This window comes from Pristiophorus japonicus, chromosome 3, assembly GCF_044704955.1.
Source record: "Pristiophorus japonicus isolate sPriJap1 chromosome 3, sPriJap1.hap1, whole genome shotgun sequence".
NCBI lineage: Eukaryota > Metazoa > Chordata > Chondrichthyes > Pristiophoridae > Pristiophorus > Pristiophorus japonicus.
The window spans coordinates 326,354,287-326,370,446 of NC_091979.1; the positions used below are offsets into that span (position 1 = coordinate 326,354,287).

A 16,160-nucleotide genomic window follows, 5' to 3' on the forward strand; every position below is an offset into this window, starting at 1 on the left:
CAGGCAGTGAGTTTGAGACCCCCACAAACATCTGCATGCAGAATGTTCACTTCAAATCCCCTTTAACCCTTACACTAATTACTTTTAAATTATGCAGCCTGATTGTTGACCACTCCACTATGTGAAATAGACCCTTTTAATCAACAATATCTAGGCTCCTCCTATTTTTATACACCTCAATGCTGTCGCCCATCAGCTTCCTCTGTTCCAAGGAAAACAAACCCATCCTATTCAATCTGTCCTCATAGCAAAGTTGCTCCACTCCCGGCAACATCTACGTAAATCTCCTCTGTACCCTCTCCAGCGTATTCACGTTCTTCCTTCAATGCGGTGACCAGAACTGCACGCAGTACTCCAGCTGTGGCCTTACCAGAATTTTATACAGTTCTAGCATAACCCACTTGCTGTTCTGTTCCTTGCTTCTGCCAATAAATGCAACCATTCCATATGACTTCTTAACCAACTTTTCCAACTGGCCAGCTTCCTTCAGGGATCTGTGGACAAGCAATCCCAGTTACCTTTGTTCCTCTACACTTCTCAATATCATACCACTTGATGTGTATTCCCTTTCCTGGTTAGCCCTCCACAAATGCGCGATCTCTCACATCTCTCGATTAAATTCAATTTGCCACTGCTCTACCCCCTTATCAGTTGATTGATATCTTCCTTGAGTCTCCAGCTTTCTTCTTCATTATCAACCACACTGCCTATTTTAATAACACCTGAAAACTTCGTAATCATAACACCTATATTCAAGTTTAGATCATTGATAAATACCATAAAAGCAATGGTTTTGGCACTGAAAACTGTGGAACCCCACTGGAAACATCCTTCCAGTCACAAAAACACCCATCAAACATTACCATTTGCTTCCTGCCTCTGAGCCAAATTTGGATCCAATTTGCCACTTCGCCCTGAATCACATGGGCTTTTACTTAGAAAATGCATAATCATTAAATGTTATCCTGCCTTCATGGGAAAACATCATTAATTGACTGATGATCTTCATTTGCACAACTAAAGAAATGATAACTGAAGGAGAGTCCTTAATTGAATAACTTATCTGTGCTCTGCACTTTACCTCTGAATCCATAAACCATTTTGGACACTGTGCTTTAGAAGTCTGCTTCAAAATGTTCCTTGCTGGTAACATGTACATGGGACGTTGGAAACAATGAGATAGACTGTAGTGCAAGGGACTGGTTATTGTGAAACAGCAAAGAAAATATACATTCTGGAAGAATACCATCGAAAAGAAGTGTGACCCTAACAGCCAAAAAGAAGATGAAGTGCTGAGCCCTTTTCAGCAAAAAATTATTTTCCCAAACATTTCTCTGACCGAATCTTCACAAAACAAAAATGATGCTTTTAAAGTCATTAAACCCGAATTTTCGTGCACCCGTATCTTCTGAATCAGATGCCTCTCGTTGTGCCGACTGAATCCATGTCCCTTTCAATATTCTGCTGACATGCACACTATTAAATGTGCCACTAACTTATAGAATCAAAGAATAAGGGAATGGATGCAGCCCGTCGAGCCCATGCCAACTCTCAACAAATCTCACGCCCCTGTCATTTACCCACAGCTGTGCAATTTTTTTCATTCGGATACTTATCCAACTCCGTTTTGAAAGATAAGATTGAGTCTGACTCCACCGCCCTTTAGAGCAGTGTATTCCAGATTCTAACCACTTGCTGAGGAATGGCCACTCCTGTTCCTATGTATAAAGGCAGAGAAACACGGGATCAATTCCTGCCACACTCACACACTTGCTAAATATAGCACCGTCATTCGATTCTCGTGACACAAGCTCCAGAAGTGTAGTCCAGCTGTTGAGGTTAAAGCTCTGGTTATGTTCCCAACAATGTTACTGCCACAGCGTTTCCGTAGTGTAGTGGTTATCACGTTCGCCTCACACGCGAAAAGTCCCCATTCCGAAACCGGGCGGGAACATTATGCAAACGTGTTCAATTAATGATAAGATAAAATTAAATCATTCATATTAGTGGTTCAATGTTAACAGAGTGCAGTGTCTCACGATGATGTTCCATTTGCTGATTTCTCTCTGCAGTTCTGTTCACACTCAAATTCGACACAGTGTCTCTCACTCCCTCCCGTTTCCAGCCCTGACGCTGGAGAAACCATATCTCAAAGCTGCACATTCCGTGCATTCAGGTCAGCTGTGAGAGATTATTAAAGGATCCTGCCACGCCACCACGCTTCACAACAGAAAATTAAAGCCACAAACAAACCCATCGACTAATCGCTCTTTCCCAGCTCCAGAGTGAGTGAGGGCGGGACAAGCCCTTACTTCCGCTCCCACACTCTCCAATCAGCCGCTGCCGGGGGAAAGCGGAGAATGCAGCATCAAACAGCGCTTTACCGCTCTTCACTGGGCTGCAAAATGCCAGCGTTCGAGAGAACGCTCCACCTGCTCCGAACAACAGCCTCACAAGATGCTTGATCTCAGCTTCCTGAGTTCGAGCCCCAGCTTGCACGAACACTTCTTCACTGGAAACGCCATTAATTATCTGATTGCCACTTTTTGCATCATGAAAGTAATCCTAACCGATAATTATATAATCATAGAGGTTTACAGCATGGAAGGAGTCATTTGAGCCCATCGTATCTGCACCGGCCAACAAATGCCCAGTTTTAGCTGTGTACCCCTGCACCTTATTGCATTTCATGTGCACATCTAAGAACTGGTTAAATGTGGTGAGGGTTTCTGCCTGCACCACACTTTCAGGCAGTGAGTTTGAGACCCCCACAAACATCTGCATGCAGAATGTTCACTTCAAATCCCCTTTAACCCTTACACTATTTACTTTTAAATTATGCAGCCTGGTTGTTGACCACTCCACTATGTGAAATAGACCCTTTTAATCAACAATATCTAGGCCCCTCCTATTTTTATACACCTCAATGCTGTCGCCCATCAGCCTCCTCTGTTCCAAGGAAAACAAACCCATCCTATCCAATCTGTCCTCATAGCAAAGTTGCTCCACTCCCGGCAACATCTACGTAAATCTCCTCTGTACCCTCTCCAGCGTATTCACGTTCTTCCATCAATGCGGTGAACAGAACTGCACGCAGTACTCCAGCTGTGGCCTAACCAGAATTTTATACAGTTCTAGCATAACCCACTTGCTGTTCTGTTCCTTGCTTCTGCCAATAAATGCAACCATTCCATATGAATTCTTAATCAACTTTACCAACTGGTCAGCTACCTTCAGGGATCTGATAACAAGCAATCCCAGTTACCTTTGTTCCTCTACACTTCTCAATGTCATACCAGTTGATGTGTATTCCCTTTCCTTGTTAGCCCTCCACAAATGCGCGATCTCTCACATCTCTGGATTAAATTCAGTTTGCCACTGCTCTACCCCCTTATCAGTTGATTGATATCTTCCTGGAGTCTCCAGCTTTCTTCTTCATTATCAACCACACTGCCTATTTTAATAACACCTGAAAACTTCGTAATCATAACACCTATATTCAAGTTTAGATCATTGATAAATACCATAAAAAGCAATGGATCTGGCACTGAAAACTGTGGAACCACACTGGAAACATCCTTCCAGTCACAAAAACACCCATCAAACATTACCCTTTGCTTCCTGCCTCTGAGCCAAATTTGGATCCAATTTGCAACTTCGCCCTGAATCACATGGGCTTTTACTTAGAAAATGCATAATCATTAAATGTTATCCTGCCTTCATGGGAAAACATCATTAATTGACTGATGATCTTCATTTGCACAACTAAAGAAATGTTATCTGAAGGAGAATCCTTAATTGAATAACTTATCTGTGCTCTGCACTTTACCTCTGAATCCATAAAACATTTTGGACACTGTGCTTTAGAAGTCTGCTTCAAAATGTTCATTGCTGGTAACATGTAGATGAGACGTTGGAAACAGTGAGATAGACTGCAGTGCAAGGGACTGGTTATTGTGGAACAGCAAAGAAAATATACATTCTGGAAGAATACCATCGAAAAGAAGTGTGGCCCTAACAGCCAAAAAGAAGATGAAGTGCTGAGCCCTTTTCAGCAAAAAATTATTTTTCAAACATTTCTCTGACCGAATCTTCACAAAAGAAAAATGATGCTTTTGAAGTCATTAAACCCGAATTTTCATGCACCGGAATCTTCTGAATCAGATGCCTCTCGTTGTGCCGACTGAATCCATGTCCCTTTCAATATTCTGCTGACATGCACACTATTAAATGTGCCACTAACTTATAGAATCAAAGAATAAGGGAATGGATGCAGCCCGTCGAGCCCATGCCAACTCTCAACAAGTCTCACTCCCCTGTCATTTACCCACAGCTGTGCAATTTTTTTCATTCGGAGACTTATCCAACTCCGTTTTGAAAGATAAGATTGAGTCTGACTCCACCGCCCTTTAGAGAAGTGTATTCCAGATTCTAACCACTTGCTGAGGAATGGCCACTCCTGATCCTATGTATAAAGGCAGAGAAACACGGGATCAATTCCTGCCACACTCACAACCTTGCTAAATATAGCACCGTAATTCGATTCTCGTGACACAAGCTCCAGAAGTGTAGTCCAGCTGTTGAGGTTAAAGCTCTGGTTATGTTCCCAACGATGTTACTGCACCAGTGTTTCCGTAGTGTAGTGGTTATCACGTTCGCCTAACAAGCGAAAGGTCCCCGGTTCGAAACCGGGCTGAACATTATGCAAACGTGTTCAATTAATTATAAGATACAATTAAATCATTCAGATTAGTTGTTCAATGTTAACAGAGTGCAGTGTCTCACGATGCTGTTCCATTTGCTGATTTCTCTCTGCAGTTCTGTTCACACTCAAATTCTACACAGTGTCTCTCACTCCCTCCCGTTTCCAGCCCTGACGCTGGAGAAACCATATCTCAAAGCTGCACATTCCGTGCATTCAGGTCAGCTGTGAGAGATTATTAAAGGATCCTGCCACGCCACCACGCTTCACAACAGAAAATTAAAGCCACAAACAAACCCATCGACTAATCGCTCTTCCTCAGCTCCAGAGTGAGTGAGGGCGGGACAAGCCCTAACTTCCGCTCCCACACTCTCCAATCAGCCGCTGCCGGCGGAAAGCGGAGAATGCAGCATCAAACAGCGGTTTACTGCCCTTCACTGGGCTGCAAAATGCCACCGTTCCAGACAACGCTCCCCGTGCTCCGAACAGCAGCCTCATAAGATGCTTCATCTCAGCTTCTTGAGTTCGAGCCCCAACTTGCACGAACACTTCTTCACTGGAAACACCATTAATTATCTGATTGCCACGTTTTGCATCATGAAAGTGATCCTAACCGATAATTATATAATCATAGAGGTTTACAGCATGGAAAGAGTCATTTACGCCCATAGTATCTGCACCGGTCAACAAATGCCCAGTTTTAGGTGTGTACCCCTGCACCTTATTGCATTTCATGTGCACATCTAAGAACTGGTTAAATGTGGTGAGGGTTTCTGCCTGCACCACACTTTTAGGCAGTGAGTTTGAGACCCCCACAAACATCTGCATGCAGAATGTTCACTTCAAATCCCCTTTAACCCTTACACTAATTACTTTTAAATTATGCAGCCTGGTTGTTGACCACTCCAGTATGTGAAATAGACCCTTTTAATCAACAATATCTAGGCCCCTCCTACTTTTATACACCTCAATGCGGTCGCCCATCAGCCTCCTCTGTTCCAAGGAAAACAAACCCATCCTATCCAATCTGTCCTCATAGCAAAGTTGCTCCACTCCCGGCAACATCTACGTAAATCTCCTCTGTACCCTCTCCAGCGTATTCACGTTCTTCCTTCAATGCGGTGACCAGAACTGCACGCAGAACTCCAGCTGTGGCCTAACCACTATTTTATACAGTTCTAGCATAACCCACTTGCTGTTCTGTTCCTTGCTTCTGCCAATAAATGCAACCATTCCATATGAATTCTTAATCAACTTTTCCAACTGGTCAGCGACCTTCAGGGATCTGTGGACAAGCAATCCCAGTTACCTTTGTTCCTCTACACTTCTCAATGTCATACCAGTTGATGTGTATTCCCTTTCCTTGTTAGCCCTCCACAAATGCGCGATCTCTCATTTTCCACTGCTCTACCACCTTATCAGTTGATTGTTATCTTCCTGGAGTCTCCAGCTTTCTTCTTCATTATCAACCACACTGCCTATTTTAATAACACCTGAAAACTTCGGAATCATAACATCTATATTCAAGTTTAGATCATTGATAAATACCATAAAAAGCAATGGATCTGGCACTGAAAACTGTGGAACCCCACTGGAAACATCCTTCCAGTCACAAAAACACCCATCAAACATTAGCCTTTGCTTCCTGCCTCTGAGCCAAATTTGGATCCAATTTGCCACTTCGCCCTGAATCACATGGGCTTTTACTTAGAAAATGCATAATCATTAAATGTTATCCTGCCTTCATGGGAAAACATCATTAATTGACTGATGATCTTCATTTGCACAACTAAAGAAATGTTAACTGAAGGAGAGTCCTTAATTGAATAAGTTATCTGTGCTCTGCACTTTACCTCTGAATCCATAAACCATTTTGTACACTGTGCTTTAGAAGTCTGTTTCAAAATGTTCCTTGCTGGTAACATGTACATGGGACGTTGGAAACAATGAGATAGACTGTAGTGCAAGGGACTGGTTATTGTGAAACAGCAAAGAAAATATACAGTCTGGAAGAATACCATCGAAAAGAAGTGTGGCCCTAACAGCCAAAAAGAAGATGAAGGGCTGAGCCCTTTTCAGCAAAAAATGCTTTTCCCAAACATTTCTCTGACCGAATCTTCACAAAACAAAAATTATGCTTTTAAAGTCATTAAACCCGAATTTTCGTGCACCCGAATCTTCTGAATCAGATGCCTCTCGTTGTGCCGACTGAATCCATGTCCCTTTCAATATGCTGCTGACATGCACACTATCAAATGTGCCACAACTTATAGAATCAAAGAATAAGGGAATGGTTGCAGCCCGTCGAGCCCATGCCAACTCTCAACAAGTCTCACTCCCCTGTCATTTACCCAAAGCTGTGCAATTTCTTTCATTAGGATACTTATCCAACTCGGTTTGAAAGATAAGATTGAATCTGACTCCACCGCCCTTTAGAGCAGTGTATTCAAGATTCTAACCACTTGCTGAGGAATGGCCACTCCTGTTCCCATGTATAAAGGCAGAGAAACACGCGATCAATTCCTGCCACACTCACAACCTTGCTAAATATAGCACCGTCATTCTATTATCGTGACACAAGCTCCAAAAGTGTAGTCCAGCTGTTGAGGTTAAAGCTCTGGTTATGTTCCCCACGGTGTTACTGCCACAGCGTTTCCGTAGTGTAGTGGTTATCACGTTCGCCTCACACGTGAAAGGTCCCCGGTTCGAAACCGGGCGGAAACATTATGCAAACGTGTTCAATTTATGATTAGATAAAATTAAATCATTCATATTAGTGGTTCAATAATAACAGAGTGCAGTGTCTCACGATGCTGTTCCATTTGCTAATTTCTCTCTGCAGTTCTGTACACACTCAACTTCTGCACAGTGTCTCTCACTCCCTCCCGTTTCCAGCCCTGACGCTGGAGAAACCATATCTCAAAGGTGCACATTCCGTGCATTCAGGTCAGCTGTGACAGATTATTAAAGGATCCTGCCACGCCACCACGCTTCACAACAGAAAATTAAAGCCACAAACAAACCCATCGACTAATCGCTCTTCCCCAGCTCCAGAGTGAGTGAGGGCGGGACAAGCCCTAACTTCCGCTCCCACACTCTCCAATCAGTGGCTGCCGGTGGAGAGCGGAGAATGCAACATCAAACAGCGGTTTACCACCCTTCACTGGGCTGCAAAATGCCACCGTCCGAGAAAACGCTCCCCGTACACCAAACAGCAGCCTCATAAGATGCTTCATCTCAACTTCCTGAGTTCGAGCCCCAGCTTGCAGGAACACTTCTTCACTGGAAACACCATTAATTATCTGATTGCCACGTTTTGCATCATGAAAGTAATCCTAACCGATAATTATATAATCATAGATGTTTACAGCATGGAAGGAGTCATTTAAGCCCATCGTATCTGCACCGGCCAACAAATGCCCAGTTTTAGGTGAGTACCCATTCATCTTATTGCATTTAATGTGCACATCTTAGAACTTGTTAAATGTGGTGAGGGTTTCTGCCTGCACCACACTTTCAGGCAGTGAGTTTGAGACCCCCACAAACATCTGCTTGCAGAATGTTCACTTCAAATCCCCTTTAACCCTTACACTAATTACTTTGAAATTATGCAGCCTGGTTGTTGACCACTCCACTATGTGAAATAGACCCTTTTAATCAACAATATCTAGGCCCCTCCTATTTTTATACATCTCAATGCTGTCGCCCATCAGCCTCCTGTGTTCCAAGGAAAACAAACCCATCCTGTCCAATCTGTCCTCATAGCAATGTTGCTCCACTCCCGGCAACATCTACGTAAATCTCCTCTGTACCCTCTCCAGCGTATTCACGTTCTTCCTTCAATGCGGTGACCAGAACTGCACGCAGTACTCCAGCTGTGGCCTAACCAGAATTTTATACAGTTCTAGCATAACCCACTTGCTGTTCTGTTCCTTGCTTCTGCCAATAAATGCAACCATTCCATATGACTTCTTAACCAACTTTTCCAACTGGCCAGCTACCTTCAGGGTTCTGTGGACAAGCAATCCCAGTTATCTTTGTTCCTCTACACTTCTCAATGTCATACCAGTTGAATTGTATTCCCTTTCCTTGTTAGCCCTCCACAAATGCGTGATCTCTCACATCTCTGGATTAAATTCCATTTGCCACTGCTCTAACCCCTTATCAGTTGATTGATATCTTCCTGGAGTCTCCAGCTTTCTTCTTCATTATAAACCACACTGCCTATTTTAATAACACCTGAAAACTTCGTAATCATAACACCTATATTCAAGTTTAGATCATTGATAAATACCATAAAAGCAATGGATCTGGCACTGAAAACTGTGGAACCCCACTGGAAACATCCTTCCAGTCACAAAAACACCCATCAAACATTACCCTTTGCTTCCTGCCTCTGAGCCAAATTTGGATCCAATTTGCCACTTCGCCCTGAATCACATGGGCTTTTACTTAGAAAATGCATAATCATTAAATGTTATCCTGCCTTCATGGGAAAACATCATTAATTGACTGATGATCTTCATTTGCACCAACTAAAGAAATGTTAACTGAAGGAGAGTCCTTAATTGAATAACTTATCTGTGCTCTGCACTTTACCTCTGAATCCATAAACCATTTTGGAAACTGTGCTTTAGAAGTCTGTTTCAAAATGTTCCTTGCTGGTAACATTTACATGGGACGTTGGAAACAGTGAGACAGACTGTAGTGCAAGGGATTGGTTATTGTGAAACAGCAAAGAAAATATCCATCTCGAAGAATACCATCGAAAAGAAGTGTTGACCTAACAGCCAAAAAGAAGATGAAGTGCTGAGCCCTTTTCAACAAAAAATTCTTTTCCGAAACATTTCTCTGTCCGAATCTTCACAAAACAAAAATGATGCTTTTAAAGTCATTAAACCCGAATTTTCGTGCACCCGAATCTTCTGAATCAGATGCCTCTCGTTGTGCCGACTGAATCCATGTCCCTTTCAATATTCTGCTGACATGCACACTATTAAATGTGCCACTAACTTATAGAATCAAAGAATAAGGGAATGGTTGCAGCCCGTCGAGCCCATGCCAACTCTCAACAAGTCTCACTCCCCTGTCATTTACCCACAGCTGTGCAATTTTTTTCATTCGGATACTAATCCAACTCCGTTTTGAAAGATAAGATTGAGTCTGACTCCACCGCCCTTTAGAGCAGTGTATTCCAGATTCTAACCACCTGCTGAGGAATGGCCACTCCTGTTCCTATGGAAAAAGGCAGAGAAACACGGGATCAATTCCTGCCACACTCAGAACCTTGCTAAATATAGCACCGTCATTCTATTCTCGTGACACAAGCTCCATAAGTGTAGTCCAGCTGTTGAGGTTAAAGGTCTGGTTATGTTCCCAACAATGCTACTGCCACAGCGTTTCCGTAGTGTAGTGGTTATCACGTTCGCCTCACATGCGAAAGGTCCCCGGTTCGAAACCGGGCGGAAACATTATGCAAACGTGTTCAATTAATGATAAGATAAAATTAAATCATTCATATTAGTGGTTCAAAGGTAACAGAGTGCAGTGTCTCACGATGCTGTTCCATTTGCTGATTTCTCTCTACAGTTCTGTTCACACTCAAATTCTTCACAGTGTCTCTCACTCCCTCCCGTTTCCAGCCCTGACGCTGGAGAAACCATATCTCAAAGCTTCACATTCCGTGCATTCAGGTCAGCTGTGAGCTTTTATTAAAGGATCCTGCCACGCCACCACGCTTCACAACAGAAAATTAAAGCCACAAACAAACCCATCGACTAATCGCTCTTCCCCAGCTCCAGAATGAGTGAGGGAGGGACAAGCCCTAACTTCCGCTCCCACACTCTCCAATCAGCCGCTGCCGGCGGAAAGCGGAGAATGCAGCATCAAACAGCGGTTTACCGCCCTTCACTGGGCTGCAAAATGCCACCGTTCGAGACAACGCTCCCCGTACACCGAACAGCAACCTCATAAGATGCTTCATCTCAGCTTCCTGAGTTCGAGCCCCAGCTTGCACGAACACTTCTTCACTGGAAACACCATTAATTATCTGATGCCACGTTTTGCATTATGAAAGTAATCCTAACCGATAATTATATAATCATAGAGGTTGACAGCATGGAAGGAGTCATTTAAGCCCATCGTATCTGCACCGGCCAACAAATGCCCAGTTTTAGGTGTGTCCCCCTGCACCTTATTGCATTTCATGTGCACATCTCAGAACTTGTTAAATGTGGTGAGGGTTTCTGCCTGCACCACACTTTCAGGCAGTAAGTTTGAGACCCCCACAAACATCTGCATGCAGAATGTTCACTTCAAATGCCCTTTAACCCTTACACTAATTACTTTTAAATTATGCAGCCTGGTTGTTGACCACGCCGCTATGTGAAATAGACCCTTTTAAACAACAATATCTAGGCCCTTCCTATTTTTATACACCTCAATACTGTCGCCCATCAGCCTCCTCTGTTCCAAGGAAAACAAACCCATCCTATCCAATCTGTCCTCATAGCAAAGTTGCTCCACTGCCGGCAACAACTACGTAAAGCTCCTCTGTACCCTCTCCAGCGTATTCACGTCCTTCCTTCAATGCGGTGACTAGAACTGCACGCAGTACTCCAGCTGTGGCCTAACCAGAATTTTATACAGTTCTAGCATAAACCACTTGCTGTTCTGTTCCTTGCTTCTGCCAATAAATGCAACCATTCCATATGACTTCTTAACCAACTTTTCCAACTGGCCAGCTACCTTCAGGGATCTGTGGACAAGCAATCCCAGTTACCTTTGTTCCTCTACACTTCTCAATGTCATACCAGTTGATGTGTATTCCCTTTCCTTGTTAGCCCTCCACAAATGCGCGATCTCTCACATCTCTGGATTAAATTCCATTTGCAACTGCTCTACCCCCTTATCAGTTGATTGATATCTTCCTGTTTCTCCAGCTTTCTTCTTCATTATCAACCCACTGCCTATTTTAAAAACACCTGAAAACTTCGTGATCATAACACCTATAATCAAGTTTAGATCATTGATAAATACCATAAAAGCAATGGATCTGGCACTGAAAACTGTGGAACCCCACTGGAAACATCCTTCCAGTCACAAAATCACCCATCAAACATTACCCTTTGCTTCCTGCCTCTGAGCCAAATTTGGATCCAATTTGCCACTTCGCCCTGAATCACATGGGCTTTTACTTAGAAAATGCATAATCATTAAATGTTATCCTGCCTTCATGGGAAAACATCATTAATTGACTGATGATCTTCATTTGCACAACTAAAGAAATGTTAACTGAAGGAGAGTCCTTAATTGAATAACTTATCTGTGCTCTGCACTTTACCTCTGAATCCATAAACCATATTGGACAGTGTGCTTTAGAAGTCTGCTTCAAAAGGTTCCTTGCTGGTAACATGTACATGGGACGTTGGAAACAGTGAGATAGACTGTAGTGCAAGGGACTGGTTATTGTGAAACAGCAAAGAAAATATACAGTCTGGAAGAATACCATCGAAAAGAAGTGTGACCCTAACAGCCAAAAAGAAGATGAAGTGCTGAGCCCTTTTCAGCAAAAAATTCTTTTCCCAAACATTTTTCTGACCGAATCTTCACAAAACAAAAATGATGCTTTTAAAGTCATTAAACCCGAATTTTCGTGCACCCAAATCTTCTGAATCAGATGCCTCTCGTTGTGCCGACTGAATCCATGTCCCTTTCAATATTCTGCTGACATGCACACTATTAAATGTGCCACTAACTTATACAATCAAAGAATAAGGGAATGGTTGCAGCCCGTCGAGCCCATGCCAACTCTCAACAAGTCTCACTCCCCTGTCATTTACACACAGCTGTGCAATTTTATTCATTCGGATATTTATCCAACTCGTTTTGAAAGATAAGAATGAGTGTGACTCCACCGCCCTTTAGAGAAGTGTATTCCAGATTTTAACCACTTGCTGAGGAATGGCCACTCCTTTTCCGATGTATAAAGGCAGAGAAACACGGGATCAATTCCTGCCACACTCACAACCTTGCTAAATTTCGCACCGTCATTCTATTCTCGTGACACAAGCTCCATAAGTGTAGTCCAGCTGTTGAGGTTAAAGCTCTGGTTATGTTCCCAACAATGCTACTGCCACAGCGTTTCCGTAGTGTAGTGGTTATCACGTTCGCCTCACACGCGAAAGGTCCCCGGTTCGAAACCGGGCGGAAACATTATGCAAACGTGTTCAATTAATGATTAGATAAAATTAAATCATTCATATTAGTGGTTCAATATTAACAGAGTGCAGTGTCTCACGATGCTGGTCCATTTGCTGATTTCTCTCTGCCGTTCTGTTCACACTCAAATTCTTCACAGTGTCTCTCACTCCCTCCCGTTTCCAGCCCTGACGCTGGAGAAACCATATCTCAAAGCTGCACATTCCGTGCATTCAGGTCAGCTGTCAGCTTTTATTAAAGGATCCTGCCACGCCACCAAGCTTCACAACAGAAAATTAAAGCCACAAACAAACCCATCGACTAATCGCTCTTCCCCAGCTCCAGAATGAGTGAGGGCGGGACAAGCCCTAACTTCCGCTCCCACACTCTCCAATCAGCCGCTGCCGGCGGAAAGCGGAGAATGCAGCATCAAACAGCGGTTTACCGCCCTTCAGTGGGCTGAAAAATGCCACCGTTCGAGACAACGCTCCCCGTACACCGAACAGCAGCCTCATAAGATGCTTCATCTCAGCTTCCTGAGTTCGAGCCCCAGCTTGCACGAACACTTCTTCACTGGAAACACCATTAATTATCTGGTTGCCACGTTTTGCATCATGAAAGTAATCCTAACCGATAATTATATAATCATAGAGGTTTACAGCATGGAAGGAGTCATTTAAGCCCATCGTATCTGCACCGGCCAACAAATGCCCAGTTTTAGGTGTGTCCCCCTGCAACTTATTGCATTTCATGTGCACATCTAATAACTTGTTAAATGTGGTGAGGGTTTCTGCCTGCACCACACTTTCAGGCAGTGAGTTTGAGACCCCCACAATCATCTGCATGCAGAATGTTCACTTCAAATCCCCTTTAACCCTTACACTAATTACTTTGAAATTATGCAGCCTGGTTGTTGACCACTCCGCTATGTGAAATAGACCCTTTTAAACAACAATATCTAGGCCCCTCCTATTTTTATACACCTCAATACTGTCGCCCATCAGCCTCCTCTGTTCCAAGGAAAACAAACCCATCCTATCCAATCTGTCCTCATAGCAAAGTTGCTCCACTCCCGGCAACAACTACGTAAATCTCCTCTGTACCCTCTCCAGCGTATTCACGTCCTTCCTTCAATGCGGTGACTAGAACTGCACGCAGTACTCCAGCTGTGGCCTAACAAGAATTTTATACAGTTCTAGCATAACCCACTTGCTGTTCTGTTCCTTGCTTCTGCCAATAAATGCTACCATTCCATATGACTTCTTAACCAACTTTTCCAACTGGCCAGCTACCTTCAGGGATCTGTGGACAAGCAATCCCAGTTTCCTTTGTTCCTCTACACTTCTCAATGTCATACCAGTTGATGTATATTCCCTTTCCTTGTTAGCCCTCCACAAATGCGCTATCACTAACATCTCTGGATTAAATTCAATTTGCCACTGTTCTACCCTCTTATCTGTTGATTGATATCTTCCTGGAGTCTCCAGCTTTCTTCTTCATTATCAACCCACTGCCTATTTTAATAACACCTGAAAACTCCGTAATCATAACACCTATATTCAAGTTTAGATCATTGATAAATACCATAAAAAGCAATGGATCTGGCACTGAAAACTGCAGAACCCCACTGGAATAATCCTTCCAGTCACAAAAACACCCATCAAACATTACCCTTTGCTTACTGCCTCTGAGCCAAATTTGGATCCAATATGCCACTTCGCCCTGAATCACATGGGCATTTACTTAGAAAATGCATAATCATTAAATGTTATCCTGCCTTCATGGGAAAACATCATTAATTGACTGATGATCTTCATTTGCACAACTAAAGAAATGTTAACTGAAGGAGAGTCCTTAATTGAATAACTTATCTGTGCTCTGCACTTTACCTCTGAATCCATAAACCATTTTGGACAGTGTGCTTTAGAAGTCTGCTTCAAAATGTTCCTTGCTGGTAACATGTACATGGGACGTTGGAAACAGTGAGATAGACTGTAGTGCAAGGGACTGGTTATTGTGAAACAGCAAAGAAAATATACATTCTGGAAGAATACCATCGAAAAGAAGTGTGACCCTAACAGCCAAAAAGAAGATGAAGTGCTGAGCCCTTTTAAGCAAAAAATTCTTTTCCCAAACATTTCACTGACCGAATCTTCACAAAACAAAAATGATGCTTTTAAAGTCATTAAACCCGAATTTTCGTGCACACAAATCTTCTGAATCAGATGCCTCTCGTTGTGCCGACTGAATCCATGTCCCTTTCGATATTCTGCTGACATGCACACTATTAAATGTGCCACTAACTTATACAATCAAAGAATAAGGGAATGGTTGCAGCCCGTCGAGCCCATGCCAACTCTCAACAAGTCTCACTCCCCTGTCATTTACACACAGCTGTGCAATTTTTTTCATTCGGATACTTATCCAACTCGTTTTGAAAGATAAGAATGAGTCTGACTCCACCGCCCTTTAGAGCAGTGTATTCCAGATTTTAACCACTTGCTGAGGAATGGCCACTCCTGTTCCTCTGTATAAAGGCAGAGAAACACGGGATCAATTCCGGCCACACTCACAACCTTGCTAAATATAGCACCGTCATTCTATTCTCGTGACACAAGCTCCATCAGTGTAGTTCAGCTGTTGAGGTTAAAGCTCTGGTTATGTTCCCAACCATGCTACTGCCACAGCATTTCCGTAGTGTCGTGGTTATCACGTTCGCCTCACACGCGAAAGGTCCCTGGTTCGAAACCGGGAGGAAACATTATGCAAACGTGTTCAATTAATGATTAGCTAAAATTAAATCATTCATATTCGTGGTTCAATATTAACAGAGTGCAGTGTCTCACGATGCTGGTCCATTTGCTGATTTCTCTCTGCAGTTCTGTTCAAACTCAAATTCTTCACAGTGTCTCTCACTCCCTCCCGTTTCCAGCCCTGACGCTGGAGAAACCATATCTCAAAGCTGCACATTCCGTGCATTCAGGTCAGCTGTGAGAGATTATTAAAGGATCCTGCCACGCCACCAAGCTTCACAACAGAAAATTAAAGCCACAAACAAACCCATCGACTAATCGCTCTTCCCCAGCTCCAGAATGAGTGAGGGCGGGACAAGCCCTAACTTCCGCTCCCACACTCTCCAATCAGCCGCTGCCGGCGGAAAGCGGAGAATGCAGCATCAAACAGCGGTTTACCGCCCTTCACTGGGCTGCAAAATGCCACCGTTCGAGACAACGCCCCCCGTACACCGAACAGCAGCCTC

The 16,160-nt window shown here is 43.3% G+C and overlaps 5 non-coding genes across 5 annotated transcripts; all 5 read left to right on the top strand.

Annotated features, from left to right (window-relative positions):
* Window positions 1–4,631: 4,631 nt before the first annotated feature.
* trnav-aac (transfer RNA valine (anticodon AAC)) lies at window positions 4,632–4,701 on the top strand. The gene has a single exon. It is a non-coding gene; the product is annotated as a tRNA-Val (tRNA).
* Window positions 4,702–7,353: 2,652 nt separating this feature from the next.
* Window positions 7,354–7,426, top strand: trnav-cac (transfer RNA valine (anticodon CAC)). The gene has a single exon. It is a non-coding gene; the product is annotated as a tRNA-Val (tRNA).
* Window positions 7,427–10,100: 2,674 nt separating this feature from the next.
* trnav-cac (transfer RNA valine (anticodon CAC)) lies at window positions 10,101–10,173 on the top strand. The gene has a single exon. It is a non-coding gene; the product is annotated as a tRNA-Val (tRNA).
* A 2,670-nt stretch (window positions 10,174–12,843) lies between these two features.
* Window positions 12,844–12,916, top strand: trnav-cac (transfer RNA valine (anticodon CAC)). Its single transcript has one exon. It is a non-coding gene; the product is annotated as a tRNA-Val (tRNA).
* A 2,673-nt stretch (window positions 12,917–15,589) lies between these two features.
* On the top strand, window positions 15,590–15,662 carry trnav-cac (transfer RNA valine (anticodon CAC)). Its single transcript has one exon. It is a non-coding gene; the product is annotated as a tRNA-Val (tRNA).
* Window positions 15,663–16,160: the final 498 nt, after the last annotated feature.